This window comes from Oryctolagus cuniculus, chromosome 11 (assembly GCF_051225735.1).
Source record: "Oryctolagus cuniculus isolate XC-2025 breed Fujian yellow rabbit chromosome 11, ASM5122573v1, whole genome shotgun sequence".
In the NCBI taxonomy this organism is placed as follows: domain Eukaryota; kingdom Metazoa; phylum Chordata; class Mammalia; order Lagomorpha; family Leporidae; genus Oryctolagus; species Oryctolagus cuniculus.
The window spans coordinates 268,620-280,058 of NC_142877.1; the positions used below are offsets into that span (position 1 = coordinate 268,620).

At 63.4% G+C, this 11,439-nt stretch overlaps 1 protein-coding gene across 2 annotated transcripts in view; it reads right to left on the bottom strand.

Annotated features, from left to right (window-relative positions):
* DNAJC5 (DnaJ heat shock protein family (Hsp40) member C5) overlaps positions 1–8,808 on the bottom strand; it is a 29,599-nt gene extending 20,791 nt beyond the window's left edge. Inside the window, exon 1 of one of the 2 annotated variants that reach the window (XR_016215680.1) lies at positions 8,590–8,808. The gene's annotated coding sequence lies outside the window, so the exon portion shown is untranslated. The remainder of the gene's footprint in view (positions 1–8,589) is intronic. The other variant, XM_089306895.1, reaches the window with a different exon arrangement.
* Between the last annotated feature and the right edge of the window lie 2,631 nt (positions 8,809–11,439).

Sequence of the window (11,439 nt, forward strand, 5' to 3'; positions counted from 1 at the left end):
ACTGGACGCAGTGGGCTCCCTCGCCACTGGAGCAGTTATGTGCCCCGCGATGTGTTACAAAGGGACCCTAGCAGAGTGGGTGGGTGTCCTGCTGGGCCTTGGTCAGGAGCGGGGCAGACGTGTAGGCGACACGGGCCCCTGGCCGCCACTCGGCCACCACCACGAGGCCTCTGCCGGCAGCCGGCGGCTGTGCTTGCTCATTTGTGGCTCAGCACGGCTTCCCCTGAAGACTCCGTCTTCCCCACAGCCAAGGCCAAAGCGACCAACAACCAGAATCAGCTGCAGCCCTGAACAGACCAAGATGCATCAGGTCCACAGGGGCCACCCTGGACAGCAGCAGGGAATCGGCTGCATGCACTCAAAGCTGACACGTAAACTGGGGACGCCTCAGCTGTCACAGCCAGACCCAACCGGGGCAGGCCGCGCCGCAGAGGGCGGCTGCGGCTCTCGGCTGAGACGGCAGTGCTCCAACACCCGCATTCCAACCGCGGTGCCTGGGTCTGGGGCCCAGTTCTGCCCTTGACGTGGCTTCCCACTGATGCACACCTTGGCTCCAATTCGGGGCTCTGCCACCCATCTGGGAGGCCTGGAGCAGGTTCAGGGCCCTGTGTGCCGCGGGCACTGCTGGGGAAGCAGTGTTCCCAGGCTCCCTGGAGGGCACAGCAAGCGGCCCCAGCACAACACCAAGCACGAGGAAGGCACGGGCGGGCGCTGTGTACCACACGCAATGCCACCACTTGGGATGTCCACATCCTGTGTCAGAGTGCCCGTGATGGAGTTCTGGCCACTCCACTTTGAGAGCACAGCCTGGACTCAAACCCCAGGCACCCGGACACAGGGCGGGGGCAGCCCAGGCAGCATCCTGACTACCACCCTTGACCCCGGGCAGTCCTGTGGGACGGATGCCTGTCTGGTGGCTGGACAGCAGCTGCTGGGTCCAGTCGAGTCCATGGGCTGCTGTGAGGCACCTCTCTCGTTCTAACTCCACCTCAAATAAAGAAATAGAGGAAGAGGAAGAAGAAACAAAACAGTACCAAGAGAGACAGCGCTGGATCCTGTGACTGTGGTGCCCACACTCCAGCACACACATGGCATTATTTGTACATATTGTTTTTTTTTTTTTTTTTTTTTTTGACAGGCAGAGTGGACAGTGAGAGAGAGAGACAGAGAGAAAGGTCTTCCTTTTGCCATTGGTTCACCCTCCAATGGCCGCCGCGGCCAGCACGCTGCGGCCGGCGCACCGCGCTGATCCGATGGCAGGAGCCAGGAGCCAGGTGCTTTTCCTGGTCTCCCATGGGGTGCAGGGCCCAAGCACCTGGGCCATCCTCCACTGCACTCCCTGGCCACAGCAGAGGGCTGGCCTGGAAGAGGGGCAACCGGGACAGAATCCGGCGCCCCGACCGGGACTAGAACCCGGTGTGCCGGCGCCGCTAGGCGGAGGATTAGCCTATTGAGCCGCGGCGCCGGCCCATATTGTTTTTTAAAAACAGATTTTATTTATTTATTCAAGAGGTAGAGTTACAGAGAGAGAGAGAGAGAGAGAGGTCTTCCTTCTGCTGGTTCACTCCCCAAATGGCCACAATGGCTGGAGCGGCACCGATCCAAAGCCAGGAGCTTCCTCCAAGTCTCCCAAGTGGGTGCAGGTGCCCAAGGACTTGGGTCTTCTTCCACTGCTCTCCCAGGCCATAGGAGAGAGCTGGGTCGGAAGAGCAGCAGTCGGGACTCGAACCAGTGCCTATCTGGGATGGCGGCACCAGGCCCTTTGCATGTTGTTAACAAAGGAGAGTGCTCTCTCTTCTATAGGACTGGTTCACACAGTGGATGGAAGTCCTCTCTCTCTCTGCCTCTCCTTCTCTGTGTCTGTGTAACTCTTCCAAATAAAATAAATAAATCTTAAAAAAAAAAAAAAAAAAACTGGTTTATAATTAGCTCCAAAGCTGTGTTAAGGTCAGGGCTGAAGAACTACTAAGTAGCCATGGCCTGGGGCGCTGGACCACAGCTAGGGCTGCCCAGGCTCACTACTGACCAGAGGGAGAGGGGGAGAGGCTCTGGCCTCCCTAAGCAGACACACTGTTTCAACGAGGAGCAACATTCCGCACTGCACTTCCCAGATCATCCTTACACTACAGACTCCAGCGTCACCTCAAAATTAAATGCAACCATTACATTTCCTTAAGACCTAAATAAAAAACTTCCACGTGATGAGACCGTGCCTGCCAGCGCACACTGCAAGGCGCTGTCTGCAGCGAGACTTCACTCTCCGTTAATTCAGAAACCCGATGCTGACTGCACTCAAAGCCAGACACATCGAGAAAAATCCAGCAACATTTACTGCCAAAATACCCTCGGATTGTAACACCAAATCATTTGACAGTAGCTAAATGGCCACTAAAACACATTAAAATCCTATGCAGGTAAAGGGGAAAATACAGCTATGTGCCAAAGGAAATACAGACTGGTAATATATGGCGAAAAATACGAAGTTTGGGCTGGCGCTGCGGCAGAGCGGGTTAAGCTGCCGCCTGCAGCGCCAGCTCAAGATCCTGCCACTCCACTTCCGATCCAGCTCCCCGCCAACGCGCCTAGAAGACGAAACAAGTGCTGTGCCTGGGAAAGCAGCAGAGACGTCCCAGTCCTTGGGCCCCTGCACCTGAGTGGGAGACCGGGAAGAAGCTGCTGGCTCCTGGCTTCAGATTGGTGCAGCTCCGGCCGTTGTGGCTATCTGGGAAGTGAACCAGCGGATGGAAGACCTCTGTCTCTGCCTCTCTGTAACTCTGCCTTTCAGCTAAATAAATTTTTAAAAATATATGTATTAGGAATAAATGATGAATTTCTCTGCCACAAAACTAAATTTTAAGAAACTATTTACATGGAGCAGGTGTTTCACGGGGAGTGGCCCAGCTCCCTCTGTCTACGTGTGCATGTGTGTGCGCATGCATGCGTGTGTGCATGTGTGTGTGCGCGCGCGCACCTGCCTCGGTCTCTTCCTTAACTACTGAGCTGAAGCCACCCCCGGGAAACGCGGCGCGATCCTGAGGTGCAGGGAGCTTCGGTGTGCACACTGCAGCCCCAGGAGGAAGCTGTGGGGGATTTCAGTTGTGCCACAAACCCGAGCCCTGCTCCCCTCAGGGGGGCCCCGCTGCACCCCAAGCCCTGCTCCCCTTGAGGGGCCCCGCTGCACCCCGAGCCCTGCTCCCTTCAGGGGGCCCCGCTGCACCCCGAGCCCTGCTCCCTTCAGGGGGCCCCGCTGCACCCCGAGTCCTGCTCCCTTCAGGGGGGCCCCGCTGCACCCCGAGTCCTGCTCCCCTTGGGGGCCCCACTGCACCCCGAGCCCTGCTCCCTTCAGGGGGGCCCCACTGCACCCCGAGCCCTGCTCCCTTCAGGGGGGCCCTGCTGCACCCCGAGCCCTGCTCCCTTCAGGGGGGCCCCACTGCACCCCAAGCCCTGCTCCCTTCAGGGGGGCCTGCTGCACCCCGAGTCCTGCTCCCTTGAGGGGAAGCCCAGCTGCACCCCGAGTCCTGCTCCCCTCGGGGGGGGCCCCGCTGTACCTCCCTGCTGCAATCTCAGTGTGCAACATCCGTGTCAGCCAAGTTCTCAAACAAGGGGCTGGCACGGCGGCACACAGCGCCAACATCCCACACAGGCACCAGTTCAAGTCCCGGCTGCTCCACTTCCGATCCAGCTCCCTCTAACGACCCAAAGGCTTGGGCCCCTGCGCCAGCCTGGGAGACCCGGAGGAAGCTCCTGGCTCTGGCCTGGCCCAGCTCGGCCATTCAGAGAGTGACCGGTGGGGTGGCCTGAAGGTCTGCTTCTCTCTCTTATTCTGCCTTTCAAAAACAAAACTTAGAATAATTTTTATTTCTAAAGCCCTGCATCTCTCAAACAGCTACTAAACATCGCACCCAGAATCCAGCAAACTCACTCATTCATCAGCACAGCGCACTCAGGGGGACACAGAGGCCACACCGCGGGCCGACGTCAGCAACCTGATCCCCGAGCCCTGCAGGCTGCACCATGAGAGACCGCTCAGGGACAGGCGGCTAATCCTCGTCAGGGCAGTCACTGGCCGAGGGGCCCAGCAGAGCGTCCCTGGACAGCTCAAGCCGATACCCAGACATAAGCCGCAGCCACTGTGCCGGGGTCCCTGTCACTTCTACTCAGCGAGGAGCAGATGAGCTGCCTTCCCATCACCTCCTGGAGCGGGCTCCTCCCTCACCTCCCAGGGGTGCGGGCAGAGGCCCCACCTCCCAGGGAGCAGGGTGCGGGCAGAGGCCCCACCTCCCCCACCTCCCAGGAAGCAGGGTGCGGGCAGAGGCCCCACTTCCCCCACCTCCCAGGGAGCAGGGTGCGGGCAGACTGCTGAGGCCGTACTGACAGCCGGGATTCTCTCCCAAGACCAAGATGCAGCGCTGGAGCCAGAGCCGGGCCCGGGGCCTGGGGCGTCTGCAGGACACCTGCAGCTCAGGTCCCCACACACCCCAGATTCTGCTCCCTCACCCTGACCCCAAAGAAGGGTCCAGCACACCGGGACCCCTCCTGCACACCTCAGCCTGGGCTTGGCCAGGACGTGGCAGCCACAGGAGGCGTGGGCTCCAGTTCCACGTCTGACAAGCACCCCAGTGAGACCCTTGGTGTGGCGCGGTCACGGCGCCGCTGGCCTCCACCAGCGAGGGGAGGTGACTCATGAGCAGAAGTGGCCAGAAACACCCAGGACCTGCCCAAGGCCCGACCCGTTAGAGAACCATCCGTGGGAACACAAGAACACACACTCACCGGAGCCAATGCCGGCGTGACACAAGTTCTGGAAAGGACTCCAGCCCTCTGCTCACGGCTCTGCCACAGAACCACGGCTCCCGGCTGCGGGCACGCGGACAGCTCACGCAGCTCTCTAAATTAAGAGCCAGGCAGGGGCCGGCGCTGTGGCGCGGTGGATAAAGCCGCAGCCTGAGATGCCAGCATCCCACGTGGGTACCGGCTGGAGACCCAGCTGCTCCACTTCTGACCCAGCTCCCTGCTAATGACCCGGGAAGGCAGCACGTGACAGGCCAAGTGCTTGGGCCCCGGCACCCACGCGGGACACCCAGCTCCTGGCTCCTGGCTTTGGAATGGCCAAGCCTTGGCCTTTGCAGCCTTTTAGGGAGTGAACCAACGGACGGAAGACCTCTCTCTCTGTAACTCTGCGTTCAGAATAGTAAAAAGTAAACAAATAAGAGCCAAGCAGGTGACCCCCTTCTCAAGCACCAGACATCAAACCCAGAACCGAGGGTTTCCAGGTGAGGCGTCCTGGGTGACGAAGACACACCTCTAAGAGCACCGCGGCCGACAGCAGGTTGCAGTTTTTCACAGAGGGACAGAGAGGAAGCTCTTCCCTCCACTGGCTCCCTCCCCAGACGCCTCAACAGCCAGGGCTGGGCCAGGGCTGGGCCAGACCTGAGCCAGGAGCCAGGAGCTCCCCCAGGCCTCCCACACGGGTGGTGGAGCCCCAGGATTTTGGGGCCACCATCCAGTGCCTCCCAGGAGCATTAGCAAGAATGGATCAGACGCAAAGTAGCAGGACTTGAACTGGCGCTCCAACACGGGGTGTGACGACTTGATCCGCAGTGCCACACGGCCTACCTCCGGACTCCAATTTCTGAAACATCTTAACTTCAAAGTAATTCCAGGGGCTGGCGCTGTGGCGCAGCGGGTAAAGCAACTGCCTGCGACACCAGCAGCCATGGGCGCGAGCTGGAGCTCCCTCCTAATGGCCTGGGAAAGCAGAGGATGAGATAACCCAAGTGCTTGGGCCCCTGCACCCACATGGAAGACCAGGGTGGAGCTCCTGGCTCCTGGCTTTGGCCTGGGCCAGACACAGCCATTGTGACCATCTGGGGCGTGAGCAGTGGATGGGAAACGTCTGCCTGCCTGCCTCCCCAGCTTTCACATAATAAATCATTAAAACAAAGCAATCACAGGCTGAATGCTCACAGGGTCTAGGAGGAGGTCTCACGTGGTCTTCCTGCCCCGACTGACGGGCAGGGGTCCCGGGGCCCCACTCAGGCACTCCCCAGGGTCCCTGCACTCCCTCACGACGGCCACTGGGGACGGGGCAGCGTCTCCCCCAGCCTCTGCTGAACACCTTGTCCCCACTCACCCGGCACATGCATGCGCCTGCAACACTGCTCGGCCACACGACACTCAGCACACACACGCTCACACACGTGCACACATGCACCTGTGACGTCCTCTCCGCCCAGACCCCTGTGGCCCTCACTCCACGGAGAGTGCACGGCAGAGAGCACCAGGAAAACCAAGCAGAAACAGGAGTGGGGGGGCCTGGAGCAGGAAGTGGGGCGGGGGCGCCGGGACCCCGCTCAGACCCACGGGGTCCCCAGGGCCCCCTCGAGTCCTGCAGCTCTGCCACAGGGAGGACCACTGCACACACCACCTGCTTCCAACCAGGGGGCCTGCCCCGGGCTGTCCATCACTGCACCTCTTCAGAGCGGGGGGCCAGCATCCAGCGCCCGGGGACTCTGTGTGGGGCAGTGTCCAGCGCCCGGGGACTCCAGGGGGGCAGTGTCCAGCGCCCGGGGACTCTGTGTGGGGCAGTGTCCAGCGCCCGGGGACTCTGTGTGGGGCAGTGTCCAGAGTCCGGGGACTCTGTGTGGGGCAGTGTCCAGTGCCCGGGGACTCTGTGTGGGGCAGTGTCCAGCGCCCAGGGACTCTGTGTGGGGCAGTGTCCAGCGCCCGGGGACTCTGTGTGGGGCAGTGTCCAGCGCCCGGGGACTTCAGGAGGGCAGTGTCCAGCACCCGGGGACTCTGTGTGGGGCAGTGTCCAGCACCCGGGGACTCTGTGTGGGGCAGTGTCCAGCACCCGGGGACTCTGTGTGGGGCAGTGTCCAGCGCCCGGGGACTCCAGGGGGGCAGTGTCCAGCGCCCGGGGACTCTGTGTGGGGCAGTGTCCAGCGCCCGGGGACTCTGTGTGGGGCAGTGTCCAGCGCCCGGGGACTCTGTGTGGGGCAGTGTCCAGCGCCCGGGGACTCTGTGTGGGGCAGTGTCCAGAGTCCGGGGACTCTGTGTGGGGCAGTGTCCAGCGCCCGGGGACTCTGTGTGGGGCAGTGTCCAGAGTCCGGGGACTCTGTGTGGGGCAGTGTCCAGCGCCCGGGGACTCTGTGTGGGGCAGTGTCCAGAGTCCGGGGACTCTGTGTGGGGCAGTGTCCAGCGCCCGGGGACTCTGTGTGGGGCAGTGTCCAGAGTCCGGGGACTCTGTGTGGGGCAGTGTCCAGCGCCCGGGGACTCTGTGTGGGGCAGTGTCCAGCACCCGGGGACTCTGTGTGGGGCAGTGTCCAGCGCCCGGGGACTCTGTGTGGGGCAGTGTCCAGCGCCCGGGGACTCTGTGTGGGGCAGTGTCCAGCGCCCGGGGACTCTGTGTGGGGCAGTGTCCAGCGCCCGGGGACTCTGTGTGGGGCAGTGTCCAGCGCCCGGGGACTTCAGGAGGGCAGTGTCCAGTGCCCGGGGACTCTGTGTGGGGCAGTGTCCAGTGCCCGGGGACTCTGTGGGAGGCAGTGTCCAGTGCCCGGGGACTCTGTGTGGGGCAGTGTCCAGCGCCCGGGGACTCTGTGTGGGGCAGTGTCCAGTGCCCGGGGACTCTGTGTGGGGCAGTGTCCAGTGCCCGGGGACTCTGTGTGGGGCAGTGTCCAGTGCCCGAGGAGTCTGGGAGGGGCAGTACCCTGTGCCCCAGGGACTCCAGGGGGGCAGTGTCCAGCACCCGAGGACTATGCAGGAGGGTGAGTGTCCAGCACCCCGGGGGCTCTGGGGGGCAGTGTCCAGCGCCCCAGGGACCCTGAAAGGGGCGGCAGTGTCCAGCACCCCAGGATTCTGTGAGGGAACAGTGTCCAGTGCCCGGGGACTCTGTGGGGGGCTGTGTCCAGCACCCCGGGACTCTGTGAGGGGACAGTGTCCAGTGCCCTGGGACTCTGCAAGGACGGGCAGTACCCAGCGCCCCGGGGACTCCGTGGGGGGCAGTGTCCAGCGCCCTGGGGACTCTGCAAGGGGCGGCAGTGTCCAGCGCCACAAACAGCGAAGCCAGGACAGCTGAGGACGTCGGCGTTCAGGAGGAGCCCTGGGCACAGAGGCAACGCGGGAACTTTGGCCCGCGCCGGGCGCCGCGTGGACGCCGCAGACCTCGGCTGTCCCGCCCCGCAGGGACGCCGCATCGCTCTGTCGCACCGCGAACGCGTCCCGGGTCGCAACACGGAGGCTGCGCGGCCCCGGCCAGTTGGGTCCGCGAGCCGTCATGGCTGCAGCGCGGGGCGGCCCGGGGGGCGGGGGGCGCGCGCGCGGCCCCGCCCCGGCCCCGCCCCCACGCGCGAGCGCCGCCCCCACGCGCGGCGCCGCGGCCAATGGGGGAGCCGCCGCCGGCACCGCGGCGGAGCAGGTGAGGCCCCCGGGGCGCGCCCGACCCCGGCCCGGAGCCGCCCCGGCCGCGCCCCGAGCCCGCGGCGCCGCGGCCAGCCCCCGGCCCTCAGGCCGCCGCCGCCCCGGCCGCGGCGCGCCGGCCCCGCCGCCCGCGTCGCCGGCCGCTCGCCCTCGCCCCCGCCCCGCACTCACCTGTGCCCGCCCGCCGCCCGCCGGCTCGCGGCTCGGCTCCCGCTCCGCGGCGCTGCTGGGCCGCCGGCCGACGCGCTCCTCAGCGGGGGACTCGGGCGACGGCGGCAGCAGAGGGCGCGGGAGCAGCACCGGCAGAGGCGGCGGGGACGCGCACGCTCACGCACGCACCCGCACCGGCGCGCGCGCCCCCGGAAGGACGTGGGCTCCGGCGGGTCGGAGACTGGTGGGGCCGACTGCGCCTGCGCCGCCTCAGGCCCCGCCCGACGGGGGGCGGGGCCTCGCCTGACAGTGGGGGCGGGGCCTCGGGGGCGGGGCCGGGCGCGACCCCCGGGACCCGGCGAGCTCCGCGTCTTTCTGCCGCTCTGCCCAGCGCCTTGCGTCAGAGAAAATGTCCTCAAAGAAGTGGCCGGGGAGACGCCGTCTCCGCCCCAGCCGGGGCTGGACGCCTCCCAGTCACCGCAGACGACGGCGTAGAAGGCAGGGACGGACCCGCAGCGCCCCGCCCCGGAGCGATCCGCAGCGCGGCGAGTGCGCCCTGAACGCGGGCGCTGCCCTCAGCCCCTGCCTAGCGCTCACCTGCCAGCCGCCCGCTGTGGTCAGCTTCCTGAGCCGGACCGGGCGGGAGTGAGGTGCGGGCCGCATCACGCACGCGAGCGCCTGGGTTCGGCTCCTGCCCGTGTTTGTGCCACCGCGCACCCTGGGGCGGCGGGAGATGCGCGGTGGGGGCGTGCACGAGTGGATGGGAGAGCTCTGTCTCTCTCTGCCTTTCAAATAACACGGAAATACGCAATTTAAACGAGAGAGACCATGGGCCAGGTGACACCCAAGGCTCCCGTGCCCGTCCGCACTGCTCGCTCTGTCGCCACGCGAGCCGGGCTCCGGCGGCCGAGAGGGACCAGGGTGAGAACCGGGGCGTGAGAAGGGTGGACCTGGCGCCACTTCAGATGGCTGTGGTCAGCCTGTGCCAGAGCTGCAGGCGTGAGCCAGGCCCTCGAGGGAAGCAGTGGACCCGCTGTCCCCCAGCACCGAGATGTGCTGACGGCGGCTCACAAGGGAGGAGGGCAGAGCAGCTCGCGCGCAGCCTGCAGGGGCAACGTGTGTCTGTCTACAGATACTGATGCTGCACAGATTATTTTATTAAGATTTATTTATGGGCCCAGCGCCGTGGCTCACTTGGTTAACCCTCCGCCTGCAGCGCCAGCATCCCATTTGGGCACCGGGTTCTAGTCTGGGTTGCTCCTCTTCCAGTCCAGCTCTCTGCTGTGGCCCGGGAAGGCAGTGGAGGATGGCCCAGGTGCTTGGGCCCTGCATCCGCATGGGAGACCAGGAAGGGGCACCTGGCTCCTGGCTTCAGATCGGCGCAGCGCCAGCCGTAGCGGCCTTTTGGGGGCTGAACCAACGGAAAGGAATACCTTTCTCTCTCTCTGTAACTCTGTCAAATAAATAAATAAATCTAAAAAAAAAAAAGATTTTTGAAAGTCAAAGTTGCAGAGAGAGATCTCCCATCCACTGGTTCACTCCCCAGATGGCTGCAAGGGCCAGAGCTGCACCGGTCCAAAGCCAGGAGCCAGGAGCTTCTTCCAGGTCTCCCATGCAAGTGCCAGGAGCCCAAGGACTTGGGCCATCCTCTACTGCTTTCCCAGGCCACAGCAGAGAGCTGGATCAGAAGAGCAGCCGGGACTCGAATCCTCGCTCACATGGGATGCTGGTACTGCAGGCAGAGGGTTTACCCACTGTGCCACAGTGCCGACCCCTACAGATGTTTTTCAGGGAAATCAGAGGAGAGCACGCTGGCAAGTGCTGGCAGTGCCTCCAGCTGGAGCCGCACGTCCGTGTCTGTTTGCTAAGTGCCCTCAGAAGCGGGACATGGCCAGCACCGCCCCTGCTCTGCAACAGCCGAGTGCAGGCTCCACCTGTCACAGCCCTGCATACTCTGGCACCAGACATGGGGCTGGTGCTGTCAGAGCCCAGCTTCCCGCAAACGCACGCCCTGATGGCTTCAGTGGGTGCGACCCTGCCACCCACGGCAGGGGCCTGGACTTCAGCCCAGCCAAGCCCCAGTTGTGGGTATTTGGGGGTTGAACTAGCAGATGGAAAATCTCTCCCTTTCTCCATAACCCTGCCCTTCAAGTGGATGAAAAATACAAGAAACATTAAGAAGTGAAGAGAATGAGACTTGCTTACATCACCGTGGGGTGGGGGTGGGCCTTGTGGCACGCGCAGCTGAGCTGCCGTGAACACCCCAACACAAGCCCCAGCTGCTCCACTCTGACCCAGCTCCCTGCTGATGTGCTGGGAGGCAGGTGGCGCCCCAAGTCCTCGGGTCCCTGCCACCCACGTGGGAGACGCAGCTGGAGTTTCAGACTCCCAGCTCCGTCTGGCCCAGCCCTGGCTGTTGTGGGCATTTAGCGAATGAAAAACCAGATGGAAGTTCTCTCTCTTGTGTCTCTTCCTCTCTCTCACTCTTTCAAATAAACAACTTTTTTTTTTTAATTTATTTATTTGAAAGTTACACAGAGGAGAGGTAGAGAGGTTCACTCCCCAATTGGCTGCAATGGCCAGAGCTGCACCAAAGCCAGGAGCTTCTTCCAGGTCTCCCATGTGGGTTCAGGGGCCCAAGGACTTGAGCCATCTTCTACTGCTTTCCCAGGCCATAGCAGGGAGCTGGACTGGAAATGGAGCAGCTGGGACTTGAGCTGATGCCCATATGGGATGCCAGCACTGCAGGCTTTACCCACTACACCACAGCATAGGCCCAGTAAAACCTAAAACAATGTTCGTAGGCACTGGGCCAGAACCAGAGCTTCTTGCAAAGCCAGCATCGTAGAGGGGTGCCGATGGTGTCTCCAC